The sequence below is a fragment of the Protopterus annectens genome, chromosome 2.part0 (genome assembly GCF_019279795.1).
Source record: "Protopterus annectens isolate FY-2018-M chromosome 2.part0, PAN1.0, whole genome shotgun sequence".
Lineage (NCBI taxonomy): Eukaryota > Metazoa > Chordata > Ceratodontiformes > Protopteridae > Protopterus > Protopterus annectens.
Window position 1 is genome coordinate 1,578,139,678 of NC_056728.1, and position 16,471 is coordinate 1,578,156,148.

Below are 16,471 nucleotides of genomic sequence, written 5' to 3' on the forward strand. Positions count from 1 at the left end.
TTTGCATGCATTTTTCTGAAGGATATGAAGTCTGAAACTCAAACATCTATCATTAGTTAGTGACTACAGTCTTCAATGATTAGCCCAAAAACCACAAATTTTATGACAGACTGAAAATATGAGGAAAAAATGTGGATGTTCTGTGAAAATCTGGCCTGTTAAGAGGTTAGTAATCCAAAAAGACTAAGGCACAGGTGTACTGGTAAAACTTTACAAATAAACAAAGCACACCAACAGAAAAAGGAGTTAACAACTACAGGACAAGTCATGTAAATAAAGTAAAGTATTTATTGCACCAGAGTATGCATAAAAATCCATTTAAGCATACATTTTTGAAAACACAGATGTTCATCCCCAAAACAAAACTCACTGGGATTTCTTCAGAACTAAAAGCACCACCTCAAACAGTGTTATATAAACTGTTAACATATCATATGATCAAACAATTAAGTCCTTAAAGGCACATCCTTTAAAATCATCACATTTGTGAAAATGCCCATAAAAGTAATGTTAAAGTAAAAATGAAGTGTAATAAAATCTCAATAAGACGTAATGTATATTTGTGTAAAAAACTTAAAACTTTTTAGTACTTTTTGATATAAAGGTGAACAGGAGTGGCCTTAGGTCAACTAGTGCCCTAGGCAAAAGGGCTCCACGGCACCCCCCACCAGACTACCCGGTGGCCCCATCCTGGTCTACTTACACCAAATAAATACTGGAAAAGCACCCCTGCTAGAGTGGTGCCCTAGCCGGCTGCCTAGTTAGTGTATGCCTAAGGCTGGCTATGAAAGTGAATAATATAAAAATAGGAATAAAAGGTTAGCAGCTTTTTGTTTAAGTACAGGAATCAAGGACGCATAGTCATTCAGTCCAGGAGGTGTGGCATCTACTTTAAGTTGCCATGGTTATTCTTTGTACTCAGTTTTGCCCTCCTCATGAACCACCCCTAGGGTTAGACAAAACTCTTTCTTAAATAATAAACAAAAACTGCTTAAAGGAAGCACATTTTACTTAGTGCCTGAATAAAGCGTTATTTACATTACCCTTGATAATGTTATAAGTGTTTTCATATATACGTTTTTTAAAAAAGCATTAAGTTTTACCTACATAATATGCGGGGCACTCTGAACAAACTGCTAAGTATACCACTCTTTTTGTATTAAAATTTCCTCCATTGGGAAAGAGAGTAGAATTTAATGTATTTTTAAGAGTTAAAGATTCAGTTTCCAAAATGAATCTACATTGGTTACAAGCCCTGCACTTTCTGGTACCTTGTAGTCATGTACATGAAGTGTCTCAGTTTTTTCTATGATGTTTTTAATATTTCTTGCCTTCTTGTATATAAAAACTAACTCATCACCCAGGATACATCTAATGTTTTGTCACCCCCCCACCAAGAATATTCCAGTTTTTGCTGACAATACCTTTGATAACCGCAACCCCTGAGTTATATTCTAAAAAAAGAGCTCAGTTAAAGCTTGATTAAAGAATGCAGCATCACTTAACCTATTTCTGACTGTAGTAAATGCTGCACCTTCATTACTGAGTATAGCAGCTAGATTTTGCATGGAGTGTATTTGGTGTGGCTTTTTCACCAAGCCAGCATCCAAAAGTGGAGTATATTTTGTACCCCATCCTGCCATAATTTCATCACTGATTTGTTTTCCCAACTCACTGGGATAGTCTCTATCCAAAAACATCAGTTCTAATTTTTTCCTCTCAACATCAAATACATGCCTGTCAGAAAACACCCTAGCAAGTCTTACAAACTGGCCTATAACTATACTTTTTTTCTGGAACAGTGGGTGGTGGCTATGGAAATGGATATAGGTGTTAGGAAATGTGGGCTTTCTTTATATAGTAGATATAAAATTCCCTGTTTCCTGAGTGATGATAGGATCCAAATAGTTAACTTGCTTTGCTTATAATTGGTAAGTGAATTTTAAAAAGGATGATGTAGAATTAATATAACTTATAAATATATTAACTAGTTCACTGCCACCTTTCCATAATATAAAGATGTCATCCAAAAATTGCACATACAATTTAATATTGTTGAAAAACTCTGAATCAAACACAAACATCCTTTCTAAAACGAGAAAAATGACCAAAACGGTTGTCAGGACTACAACTCCGATTTTATTCAAGAAACAGTTAAAATTGATCTTTAAGCGCTTTTCGTCTGTACACACACAGACTTCTTCAGAAGATGCAGTAATACTGAATAAAAATTTACTTAAATAGTCTACAGCTGTAAAAGTGTGGGACACTCTGACAATGTCAATTAGTTAGACAACATATACCTATACTTAACAAAACATTGTTCTTGCTTAAAATCATACACATACAATATGTTCTATTCTAAGCTACCAAGAAAAAGACATAAAATTCAATACCTTTTACTAAACCATGATAAACCAGACAATGCTTTAGCCAAACATGTCCATTTAAATGTACAACACCAGTTTAAATTTATGATCATCGACCAGTTTGTAAAGGACAGTAGGGGGGGGGCAGCATCATTCAAACTTGAGGAATTGGAATTAATCTGGCAGTTAAAACTAAATGCCTTTAGTTTTCCAGGACTGAATGAATCATACTCAGTTATGAGCTTACTAAAGCTCCAAAGCTTACAGAGATAGTCATCAATTTGTAATTTAGAATGTAAGAAAGTATTCACTTATTTCAGGTTTACTTTTTAGTAAAAGGTATTGAAATGTATGTCTTTTTCTTGGTAGCTTAGAATAGAACATATTGTATGTGTATGATTTTAAGCAAGAAAATTTTTTTTAAGTATAGGTATATGTTGTCTAACTAATTGACATTGTCAGAGTTTCCCAGACTTTTACAGCCGTAGACTATTTAAGTAAATTTTTATTCAGTATTACTGCATCTTCTGAAGAAGTCTGTGTGTGAACAGACGAAAAGTGCTTAAAGATCAATTTTAACTGTTTCTTGAATAAAATCGGAGTTGTAGTCCTGACAACTGATTTGGTCATTTTCTTGTTTTAAACAGTTTGTCTTGTATTAGTTTTATAAACATCCTTTCCCAAGAAATCATAACCACGTTTGCAAATATGGGGGTACAAGTCACCCCCATGACAATACCTCTAACCTGTCTTAAGACCTCACCCTCAAAATAAATGTAATTATTGAGTAAAATAACTTCAATCAGGTCAACTAACAGTCTAATTTCTTGAGATGCTAATAAATTAAACATAACTAAGGCATCACAAAACAGTTCCAAAACTGTGTCCTGTGGTATACATGAAAATAAATCCACATCGATGGTTAAAAAAGATAGACCCTGCTCCCAAAATACAGGTTTTAATCTGCATAGAAAATTCCACAAATCTTTCAACACATGGGTTTCCATCATTTGGAATGGTTTTAACAGCCTGTATATAAACACTGCAAGTAGGTAGATCTCAGACACTTGTGCCACAACTATCGGTCTCAGAGGAGGTTTTAGAAGGTTGTTTATATACACTAGGGATGCCAGAAATGGTGGGTATAATGGGTGCAGAATTTTTAAGGAAATTGAATGTTTCCAAATTAATTCACCCTTGTAACAGATCACCCAAAAAAACTGATCAGTTTTCTTATATGCTATAAACACCTAATTCCTAGAGACAGCAGTGTAAGTATTATTGTCATGTACGATGGTTAGCATTTCACCAATATAACAGAGGTGATCAGCAATTACATTTATTTTGAGGGTAAGATTTTCAGACAGGTTAGAGGTGTTGCCATGGGGGTGGCCTGTTCCTCCCTATTTGCAAACCTGGTTATGTTTTCTGACAATTACCTGTCATGTCTTCCATTTAAAGTTCTCAGGAAAAAAATGGCAAGGAATTGGCGGCCAGATCAGATCTCACTTGATCCAGCCTGTATGCAATAACAGCCATTGTGGAGAACTGCATTTGTGCAAGAGATGGCAAAGAAGTGGCCTATAATTACTGTATTTGATATTTCTGCAAAGACCATTTTAGGTGAGAAACATGGCAGTAAGAACTGGCCATGTCTGCTGATCTGCTCATGCTGGTTACTGGTAAAATCTCAGTTACAATTCAAGTGACATTATTTCACTTCTGGCCATTTACTCAGGGTTGTTTTATAAGATTCATAAGGTTAACAGTCTTACACACATATATTTAATCACATGCATAATATCGGTGCTTCTCTGTATTGTCCTTATGTACATTTTGAATGTATTACTGGATACATTAATGTAACATAAAAATATTTTCTGATTGATTATGTATAGCACATTGGAATTGAACCTATGGCAAAATAAGAAACAAACTTCTAAACTATGTGGATTTACTAGTAATGCCACATAGGAATTGACATTAGATATGTGTAAAGCGAGGACTACAAATGTGTACATGACTGGGAATATACATACATAACATAGCCTCAACTATATGCACATCGGGACATCTACAGTATATTTGGTAATAATGTGCATATTGCAAAGTCTATCATGTCTTCATATGTCATATGCTCATACTGCTGATGTTATTCTGTTATTCTATTAATCTACCGCATCTGCAAACTGATATGATGAAAATGTAACTGTTGCACTATATGGTGTTGCTTTATTACATAAATAAATTGTGGAAGAAATGCTTATACATGGAATATTTTCTCCTTGGATTAATTATTTTGAATGCTAACTCATGTGCACCAATGCTAAGTTCTGGTGTGTTGCTGATGGCAAAGTATCAGTGCATGCAAAATAATTTTTTGAGTTTTTGCCGTAGGATGAGAACTGCCATTTCTGTCCAGTAATCAATGACCAGCAACATTGCTCCATGCCAACTGTCATGTAAAGAATGACCACAAAAATGTCAGTTGTAGTTTACAACACCCTTGTGGATGTGTGTGGTGTGCTTGTGTTTTAGGTAACATCATTATTACTTTAAGGGATGCCAAATATAGAGGACAGTGCCATACAGACTGTACATGAGGAGATGTGAATCCAGGAATATTCCAGGCACATTTACACATGACCATTATTCAGATATGCAACCAAAGCAGTGTGATTTACATGATTTAAATGCTGTTTTGATGTATATAACTATATTATGGCTTTCTGGAAGTAGTTATGTAAACTGATGCTGGTCTGCATGAGTAAGACTGGTATAGAATATCTGTAGAAAAGTAATACTGCAGTAATATGAAACATACCCATAAAATGTATATGATGAGCAATACAGGGTAGTAATTCTAACAGAAGGCTTTGTAGCAGTAGGGTACATTATGATGTACAAATGAAAAAATGTCACACAAATGATGACACAAAACAGATTAAAGTTATACTATCCCTTATGTGGATTCAAACACTGCATTTATTACACTTTTGAGAATATACTAATGTCTGATATACTAAACTGAGTGCATAAGTAGCACTCTTGTTTTTGTGACCAAAGTCTAAATCTTAGTGCATGCATAACTGAGTATAGACATGAATAACATATTGCATTATTAAGGCAGTTATGGGGAAAGCACGTTTATGAATATACTAATGTCTGATATATTAAACTGAGTGCATAAGTAGCACTCTTGTTTTTGTGACCAATGTCTAAATCTTAGTGCATGCATAATTACTTTATTTTCAGTTTATGCCACAGAACAGGAACTGTTTTTCCCTTAAGAGCATTGATGACTCGCATTGATGTGAAGTGTCAAACATCATACAACATATGAAGATGAGGTGGATAAAAGAAATTGTAGGGATTTGTCAAATTTAGGGGTTACCACCATTAAAATGAATACACATTATTACTTCAGGGAAAGACCACCATTGCAGGATTTGAATCCTGTCCCAGTGGCATGGCAATGAAACATTACCATCATGAACATGCTGTGCCACATGAACAGTTAAATAAAAATGAGGTAGTGAAGTTCAAGTCAATAGCTCCACTCCGTTCACCCTCGCTACGCTCGGGTTCACTGTGCTCCCCTCCCTGCCCCCAATTCCCACCCACCCCCACTACCTCTACATTTCTACCTGATTAGACACTCCCCCACCTACTAGCTGATATCAGCTCTTGCTGTGATAATTATTCCCCACCCAAACCCCCTACCTACATCTCACCAGCACCTATCAACTTTCATCTGGCAGCCTCCCACCCCCTTCCAGTACAGTTACCTAACCACACTATATTTTAACTATTCCAGGTATAACAGTTTCTTATCTCTCAAGCCACATCCCAAACAATGTTGCACTGCTTTTTACTACCCTTCCTATTAGCCCCATACTTCATTACCTTATATGAAAATCAGTCTCTCACAGGACTTCAAGTTCCAAAGGCCCATACTATCACCCAAGTTGTCAATCGTCCCATCTTCAACCATACTTACAGTACCAGGACATATCCAACATCTTGTTCTCACTTCATACACATCAACTCTAGGAAAATTAGCACTAGAGTCAAACTCTACCATAAACTTGTAGACAAATTCTTGAAACTTATCTCCAAGCTTAGACATACACCCCAACCCTGGACCATCCACCTTAGACACATACTCCCCCTCTACCTGTAACCTAAGCTACAAACCTACAATTTCCAGGCCATCTAACTCTCTTCTAACATGTCATGTTAATATTAGAAGCATTAATAGCAAGGTACATGAACTGCATGCACTCTTTGCTGTTCTATCAGATACCTGCTTAAAACCTACCTAAAAAAGAACAAAGGCAAAAACTGCACTATGGCTTTCAAAAGAGACTAGACTCAAAATTAGCCTTACAAACAAAGCCTGGGCTTTATGGCATTCAACTAAACACCCCCAAGATCAAATTAAATACAGGAAACTTAGGAATGAAACTAAAAAATTCATACTACAAGACAAAAAACAATACTACTGCAAATTATAGACAGAAAATCAAAATAACCATCAGACATTTTAGGCAGGCTTGAATAAACTAATACACACTGGACAAACTACTACCCCCATCCCAGTTGCCACTACTGATAACCCCCCAGAGGATGTTTCAAATAGTTTTAACTGATTCTTTACCAAGACAATTCAGGCCATAGCCAGCCAACTACCTCCTAGCTCCCTTGGACCAGTAAGTACCACCTCTAGAAACCTACTCTCATTTAGTTTTCAACCTGTTGCCACATCACTTATCCGTACCCTAATCAAAAAACTAAAACCCACCACAGTATCGGCTGACCAACTTCCTGCTGAATACCTACAAAAATCAGCTGATGCTATTGCATACCGGGTATCAATATTTGTCAATCAAACTATAGAAGAAGCTAAAATTCCCACTATCTGGAAAATATCCTATGTAATCCCACTCCATAAAGGAGGTAGCTCTACTGAATTCTCCAACTATAGGCATATAGCTATACTCTCACCACTTGCAAAGATTATGGAAAAATGTATTCAGAGACAGTTCATGCACCACCTAATCCATAACCACCTCATGGCAGATACCAAGCATGGTTTCAGACCTCACCACAGTACTACCTCAGCCCTACTAGCCTTTACCAACACCATAAACCATAATTGAAACAATAACCATATTTCTTCAGCCCTCGTCTTGGATCTCTCCAAGGCATTCGATATGGTTGGCAACCAATTATTAATCCACACCCTGCAAACACTCAGTCTAGATCCTAAAGCCCTTCAATGGTTTAAATCCTATCTAAGTGGTAGACAGCAGGCTGTTCTTTGGCAGAATAAATTCTATAACCTACTACCTAACACCTTTGGAGTACCACAAGGCTCTATACTAGGGCCCCTGTTATTTTACATTTTCAGCAACGGTATGAATACTGTAATGCCAGAGGTCAGCTGTATCCAATATGCTGATGACTCTACCCTGATTTGCTCGGCCACCTCCCAAATAGAGTTAAAGTTAGCGACCCAGACCACCATTAACACAATAGAAAACTGGCTTTCACAACGACGTCTGATTCTAAATCCTAAAAAAACTAAAATGCTGTTATTATTACCTACACAAATGTCTACTGCCATTAACTTTATAATAAAAGCAAATGATGGAACAATAATCTACCCTGACCTCTCCACTAAGCTATTAGTTGTCATTATAAATAATAATCTAAAATATAACCTACATGTTAACCAATTTATCAAAACCATCAACAAAAAAACTAGGATCACTTTACAGAATAAAAGCCTTCCTAACCCCCCCCCCAGCCAAAGTTGCCATAGCTCGATCCCACCTTCTCTCTACTCTTCTGTGTGCATCCCCTCTTCTCTCTAATGTTAACAAGACTGTCATGAACAAACTCTCAATCTGTTATAACCACATTGCCAGGTTTGCCACTGGGCTGTCTTTTAGGACACATCACTGCATCAATCTAATCCAGCTTGGATGGCTTGAACTACCCAGTCTAATACTATATAACCAATTGGTTATGGCCCATAAAATCATATGTAACCCAAACAATATCCCTGCACTTAAAGATCTTGTCACCCTCTATAATAATCCTAGACCGCTGAGCTCCTCCAAAAAACTCCTTATTCAGATATGTAAAACGAATAACTCAGCCGGTGACTCATTCTTCGTAAATCGTGGAACTCTCTACCAGCTGATATTACCTTACTCTCTTCACTTGGTCAGTTCAAAACTAGGCTCAAACACCACTTGGGAACAAACTGGCTATGTCACTGTATCAAGCCTTGTTAACCTGTCTCTGGAATGTGTAAATCTGCTAGGTAGCCTACTATGTAATTTTACCCGATTCTCTCACTGAATAACACTACCTGATGATTTGTTATAATGTTTGCTCTTCTAATCACTGAAAATATTCTATATGTAATTTGTATTGTCTGCCCATCTAATCTCTGTAAATAATATATTGGTTATTTGTAATATGTGACATGTTATGATGATTAGTTATTCCATGGAGCTTTTCTCCCTGGGCCTCCGCTGAAAATGAACATGCATCCAGTCGGACTATCCCAGTCAACAAATGTAAAATAAATAAATAAATCATTGTACCTCTGCAATAGGCAATGGCTTTGCATTGCACTTATGCTGTCAGCCTTTTGTTATTCTGTGTTGCATAATACAATTGTGAAACTGGGGAGCTAGGACAGATATGAGGATATAAATGGAGGTGAGGGTGAAACTACTTTCTGAGGGTGGAATTACTCGTAACATTTCTCTGAAGTATTAATTGTATTATTTTTGCTCGTGGGGTGTCTTAAAACCAAACATGAATATAAATCCATTTCTTATGCTTAACTTTAATCCACATTCACATTGCTGGGGATATCATTCCCATTTTGAGGCATCTTCTCCCCATGTCTGAGATGTGTGCACAGCTACATAAATGTGAAATAACTTGGCCAATATGTGGATCATGATTCATTCAGATTTCACTGTGAGTTTAACTTAAATATATTTCTAAGAGTCACCTGTCTGATAGACCCCTTCAAGGTGTCATTTTGATGAGATATATAGGGAATGGTCAGATGTAGGACCAGTGGGATAATTCACAATGTGAGAGCAGAGACTGAGTCATGGGAGAGAAGGGCTAGTGGTGGTGGGCTGTCTACAGTATACCCACTGACTGAGAATGAGGACTTTCTGTCATCAGTCAGAGATACAGGCAGCTTGAGAGTTTCACAGTACAGTGCTGGATGTTGGGGGACAGGTGGAAAGGCCCTAGATTTCCACTACTGATGTCCTAGTTATGCTATTCAAATATTTTGCATCCAACTTTACAGCTGATAGTCACATGTATGCTTTTACTACCTCTCTCATCTGGGTACAGTTGCCATGAAGGTCCACATTGTATTGGCATACTTACATGTATTAGTTATCTTCAGTAGTCATTGAAATTGCATAGCACATGCATGTGTGGTTATGGTATTTTGGCATAGGCATCATGAATATTTTGATTGTTATATTTTTGGTGTAGTCATAGGTGAAGCATTGTTTAGCACTAGCACTATGGACTTAAAACTGAATGACGTTCAAGAATCCTTATCTTCTGACAATGATAGTGGGGATAAATAGGCACAGTTTGGGGTTTGAGGGTGTATGTTAGACACAGGGAGTGCATTCCTTCTCAATGGGATGAACACAGTATGCCTATGCATACCCAAGGAGTTTCTATTTAAAGATTGAAAGTTTAAGATCGCGAACGCTCTAAAGAGCAAAAATGACGGACCTCAAAGTGCTTTTTTTGAGATCGCAGTACAGTGAAGATAGGAATATTTGCCCTTTCCTCACTGTAATGCAATGTCAGAGTTGGAATATATATTTAGTGGTGTGTTGGGGGGGCACAGCCCACCACAATAATGATTTAGAGGTCTGGCCTTTTCACTCTTTAGAATGTTTGCGATGTTAAACTTTCGGTCTTCTAATATAGACCCCATACCCAAGGCAACAAACTATCTGAAAGGGGACAGGCTGATGGTGATGCGGTTGATCACAGTAGTGTGGTAACTTCAGGCATGGACATTGCAGAATCTCCCTAGCCTTTGTGAGTGGGTGGTACCACACAGGAGTGTTGATAGAGGTGATTAGAGAATGTTTGCTTACCACCCTTCCCTGAGATTGGTGTGTCAGTAGCTGCCACCCAAAGTATGTGCAATGCAGTCATGCCGGCAGAGGCAAGTTCCACCAGAGCCTGGGATGGCATGAAATGTGTGTGTGACAACTTGAACTTGATTAATGACACACTGGACCTTGCAGTGACATTTCTGGATTGCCTGTTGAGGGAGGAACAGCATTCTCAAGGCCGGAATGCTGATTCATTTTCAGGTGTCAGCTGATAAGGCCATAGATGTTCCAGATCCTGCTCCTGCAGTAGTAGCACTTCCACATTAGTTGTGGATACATCTACACCCAGGTGAGGTCATCCATGTGGTCATGGCCTTGGACATGGTCTTGATGACAGCTCCTCCAACAGACACTGTTCACATTTATGTACCACTTCATCTTCTAGCCAGGATCATGGAACTAGCAGTGGAACTCCTGGCAGAAGCAATTCTCATGGTTGGGGGAGTTCACACTGAACTTGATACTCTTTTGTGCAGGGCTCAGACCAGTCCATTATGGCAGAGGGTAATGCTGGCACACATGCTGGGGTAATGTCCCTGCAGACAAGTGCGCACACACACACACACACACACACACACACACACACACACACACACGCGCGCGCACGCATGCATGCACACACACACACACACGCACACACACACACACACACACACACACACACACACACACACACACACACACACACACACACACAGACAAACATACTTCTCCATGGATTCCTGACATTGTACATACACCCCATATCTGAACACACTGGCCTTAAGTATGTGTGCCTGCTATCACCTTAACTCTCACACTCACAAACTTCTCCTGTGAAAAACATGCCTTTCTGTAACTGCCCCCCCAGTGCAGATGATGATGATGATTGTACCCTTGTGTGTGAACATGGGCATATTTGTAACTTGCTCGGTGGAGTTGTGCAGATTTATTCTTGAAGTCTTGAGCCAAGGTTCTAGACCATATCCAGCACCCTCCAGAATATGTCTCTGTGGGAAGTCACCGCATACAAACCATTAGTAGAAGTCACAGGTGGGTCATATCTCGGACTCATGGTAACTGGCATGGAGGCCTGCGTGCACATTATGGATGATACCTTGTGCATTACAAACAACCCTGGCAGTTGAGTACAGTCTATGGCTTCTGGTACTTCGAGGAAATGGGTTTTGGCATAGAAATCTCACATACTGCTAGCCCTTTCATCTTGGGTACGTGGAAACCACATACACTCCTCCACATGTTGTAACATTGCATCAAGGAACTGGGGGAGTACTCCTGAAGCAGTAGCCTGTGAAACCCCCACTGTGTTCCCTATATGTTGCTGAAAGGTCCCTGTAGTTAGCTGCAGATGGATTGACTTATGTCCACTATTTGCTGTATGGCATCCCTGTCCACCTGTAGTAAACTATTATTTCTATCTCATGGAGCCCATGGCATGTTAAATGTGTTCTGAAAACCCTATGTCTTCGGGAGAGATGTCTGCCAACATCAGCATAAGTAACTTCTGTTATAGCCTCTTGCAGCTATAGGTGTATAATAGCTGCAGCAACCCTTAAACATTTCAATTTATTCTGGTGGCTGAATGTGAGTATATAGCCAAACTAAAATCTAAGCTAAAGTGATCATACCTCTGAACTGTCCAGATTTTTGCAGAAAGTCCAGATTTTTGCCTCATATTTTTAGAGAAAATGCATGCTAGCATACATCATGTTATTCTATTAACTTTCTAAGTTTATAGGAACAATATTTAAAGTTTGTCCCTATTTTTTGGCCTTTGTCCCCCAATTATTTTAGAGTTTGTCCAGATTTCTTGTACTAAGAGGCTAAGAAGCATGCATGTGATGTGCTTGCTTGTGTTAGATATGTTTCTGAATCACTCTACCGTGATTTTACTTCATTAACATGCCGGATGGCTCATTGTATGGTCATTGGGATACAGATGTGCTTAGCCTTGTTTTTAAGCTAGACCTGTTGTGTAGTGCACACCTCATGCTTGACATGCAAACAAACTTTGCAAGATATGCAAGCATTCACGAATTCCAGCAAACAAGTTTTTCCATTTCACTTTCTCTCACTGTTAACATACAGTACCTTTACTTCTAGGGGTAGAATTGTTTTTACTATTTATAATAACAGAGATCTTAGCCTGTTTCAGGCTTCTCTAAATTCTTAATCAAATATAAAATAGTCGTATTTTCCACAAGATTTCATTAACTCACAGAGCGTTTGTTTCTCTTGTGAATTATTCTCTGTTCGAGATGCTTAGTTTTTTTAAGAGCTCTGACCAAGCAGGCAGAGTCTGAGGTCTGAAATAATTTCCTAGGCAAGGCAGTTTCCTTCTATTAAATCACTGTAAGCCTGGAAAGGACAGGCATGCAGAATTTCACATGCCTGCACACAAAATAACTGTCTGGGTGGCTCAGCAAACAAGAAAGTACAGATCATTTTTATTTCCAGCATACAGATTACATGAAAAGTAACAATCACATATTTCTGCTGTGGCTATTTATTCATCTGATAGTGTTTTCAAGGAGGTGAAAGTTCTCTAAAGGATCAGTATAGTATGATGAAAATTCTGTGCTTTTGGAACCAGCTTAGCTGTTATTATTATTATTATTATTAATGCGTACTTTCATACAGCAATAGTGCTTTTCATTCGGAACTGAACTTTGCCACTGTTGTGTGATATAGCTATGCAAATACTATTGTTTTTATGTCAAGTAACCTCTGCATCACTGACCTGAAATTATAATGATAGATAGTATGAGTTTTTCAATAGGATTGATTCTGATATAGTTTGGGACACATTTGCACAGATATTTCACATACTCACAAAAGACCTCTGAAAATATCATATTCAATATCTAATAAGTGGTGGTAAAGCTTGAAGGTGCTTAAACTTATTGTGGTCATTTGTTGTTAGAGCTGCAAAGAATAGCTAAAGACGTGTGTGTGGCTACCATTTGTATTTACCTTTTGCTGCATGTAGTGAATCCCACAGTGGAATTTATTCCCTTTCCCTCACTAAAACTGTTTACACTATTTGTTATTTCCTAATCATTTAATAAAATATTCTGAGCAGGTGCTTCCTTGTGGGAATTAGAATATGTAGGACAGAGTCACTCAAAACAATGCAGGGAAATGAGTCAAACTGCATATAACAGGACAACAGAAAGCAACATACCTGTCTGGAATGATTTTAATCAAATCCACAGTTCTGATGCATAATGTATAAAAATTCAGATGAAGATCCCAGTGTCTGTCCCTCTCTGTTATAGCCTCATAAAGAAGACATTTGTAAGTAAATACCTAATTTCTATTCATAATTTATGATCCATTTTATTTCCTTACCATCTGCATCTACCAACAGAGACACGATGATGTGTTGCACATCTCACTGCAAAATAATAGACATACTGTCTTATTAGCAACAGTATAGCCACTGCAAAATTGTGAAAAGGAATTGTTGTTTCCTGGAAGCAAAAACTTATTAAAACATCTAAAGTGTCTTGTCAAGAGTTCCTGGGGTTTTCTAAATTAAATTATACTTTTAACGTGCATCTTTTCTTCTGTGAAACACAAACATAGATACAGATACAGGCTTATTTTGTGAGTACACCGTACACACACACACACACACACACACACACACGCACACGCACACGCACACACACACACACACACACACACACACACACACACACACACACACACACTCACACACACACACACACACACACACACACACACACACACACACACACACACACACACACACACACACACACACACACACACACACGCGCACGCACACACACACACACACACACACACACACACACACACACACACACACACACACACTAAATGCATATAATTGGAGAGTCAAAAGCATGTAACTGCAGTTCCTTATCCCAGTCTTTTGCAGTATGAAGTCTTACCCTCCCCATTATATAGCACACAATAGCTGATTATGAACCTAGTATTAAGATATTTATTAACTGAAACATGCTGAAAAAACATATTCATGCATATAACTTTCTAAACACATATATGAAAGGTGAAGAGTTATATGCTTAACTACTATATTATTCCTGGAAATCTTAACTAATAAATAACTAATACAATAAAGACAACTTATTTTTATTTCATGCAGCTTACATTTTGAATAAAAAAAGAAGGGAGAAATGCATTGCAGAAACTAAGATTTGATTTTCTTGTTAAAGGAAAGTTATTGACACATTTTTAGACAGACTATAAATGCAAACTTCTTGTGTATCATTACTATGTTTAAATAATATATTATTCACATTTGTTTTGTTTCTTTTATTATTTTTAAGATTTGCCACCTGTGCAATTCCATTTGTGAGATGTGACCACACCAAAAGATGCAGTACTGCTGATGTGACCCTTGTGACCTCAAGCATTCATGTGCAGGTCTTGAAAGGTCAACGAAACAGTGGAGGTGCTCTTATAATAAATACAGAGCTACAATGTGCAGTAGTATCTGTTACTAAATAAAGTGAGAGTACAATAGAAATGTACACAGTAGGACAATGTAAGCCACACATTGATGTTACACACTGAATAGCTTTGTCTGTCTCTGAGCAGAAATTGGAATGATGTAATCCTGAGCCTTTACTGCCATTCAAGTAGGTGACCACCCATGTTGAGTGACCTAGCAGTCAGCAGACTCCTGTTTCCAATAGAACTTTACATTCTCAGCCAGAGTTGCCCTCTCATTATGTAATGCTTGAATGGTTAATATGAATGACATTTTAACCACTCCTGGGCACCATCTAGTCCCATTACCAGTTTGTACTGTGAGGCAGCTGACACACAATGGTTGGCATGCAGTCCACTGCAGAGTTACTGCTAGAAGCAAATGGGTTATTTCTTAGACAAGTGTAGGACAGCGCTCTGAAGTGTTATGTGCAGAAAACTTAAATACAAGGTAATGGTACAGGTACCAAGAACAGCAGTGTGAAGTTGGTTAAAGGTATGACAATGCATCTACATATATGATAAACTGGTGCCCAATACTACCAGTGATAAAATTAAATCAGAGTGGCAGATCCCTTTCTACCATAGAGCTGGCAGTGACCCACTGATGGAGACATGGCTTTCTGTTTTTAATCGGTCTAGCCTGACTCCTGATGTCTTCACACCTGACAAGCACAGTGTTTAGTGGTTTTGTTGAAGGATGAATGAAGTGGGTTGTCATGCTCCTACTGGCACTACAGTCCTCAGGTGTAGGTGCCATCGACAGGTGACATAATAATAAAAGTGAACATACCATGAGTATGGTGATGCATGGATGTAGGTAAAGCTCATGGAAGTGAACTGCTACACTGCAGTGTCTCCAAACATAAATAAAACTTTTATCTGTTTAATTTGTTTTATATATTATTTACTGAAAAATTTGATATTCCTGTGCAGGACTTGGAACTCCTGCAACATTATACTAATTTGTGAAGCTTTGATTTTTCTGTTATTTAGGCATACTCCTACAAAATTACATCCAATTAAAGATCATCCAGTTGCTTCCAGGTTTAGAAATCACAATTTAAGGGAGACTGCTAGAGTTGCTAGGTAAAGCTGCAAGTAGCCCATTTCCCATTGGCTTAGACCACTTCAGATATATGAAGCACTCAGTTTGAAACTGAAACAATGTTTGATAGATGGCTTGATGTTCATTGTGGATGGACTAGGAGTGTAAAAATATATGGAAAATATATTTGCGTTTTTTTAAATAAGTTTTTATTATTAAATAATACTTTGCATTATATGCTAGTCTGCTGTGAGAGCTTGAGTTGAGCACATTCTCTTTAGTGGTGCCACCATCAGGGAACCTCTAGGGTGGTATGTTTCTATGCAGTTAATAATGAATTATATGTGTGTGTGTGTGTG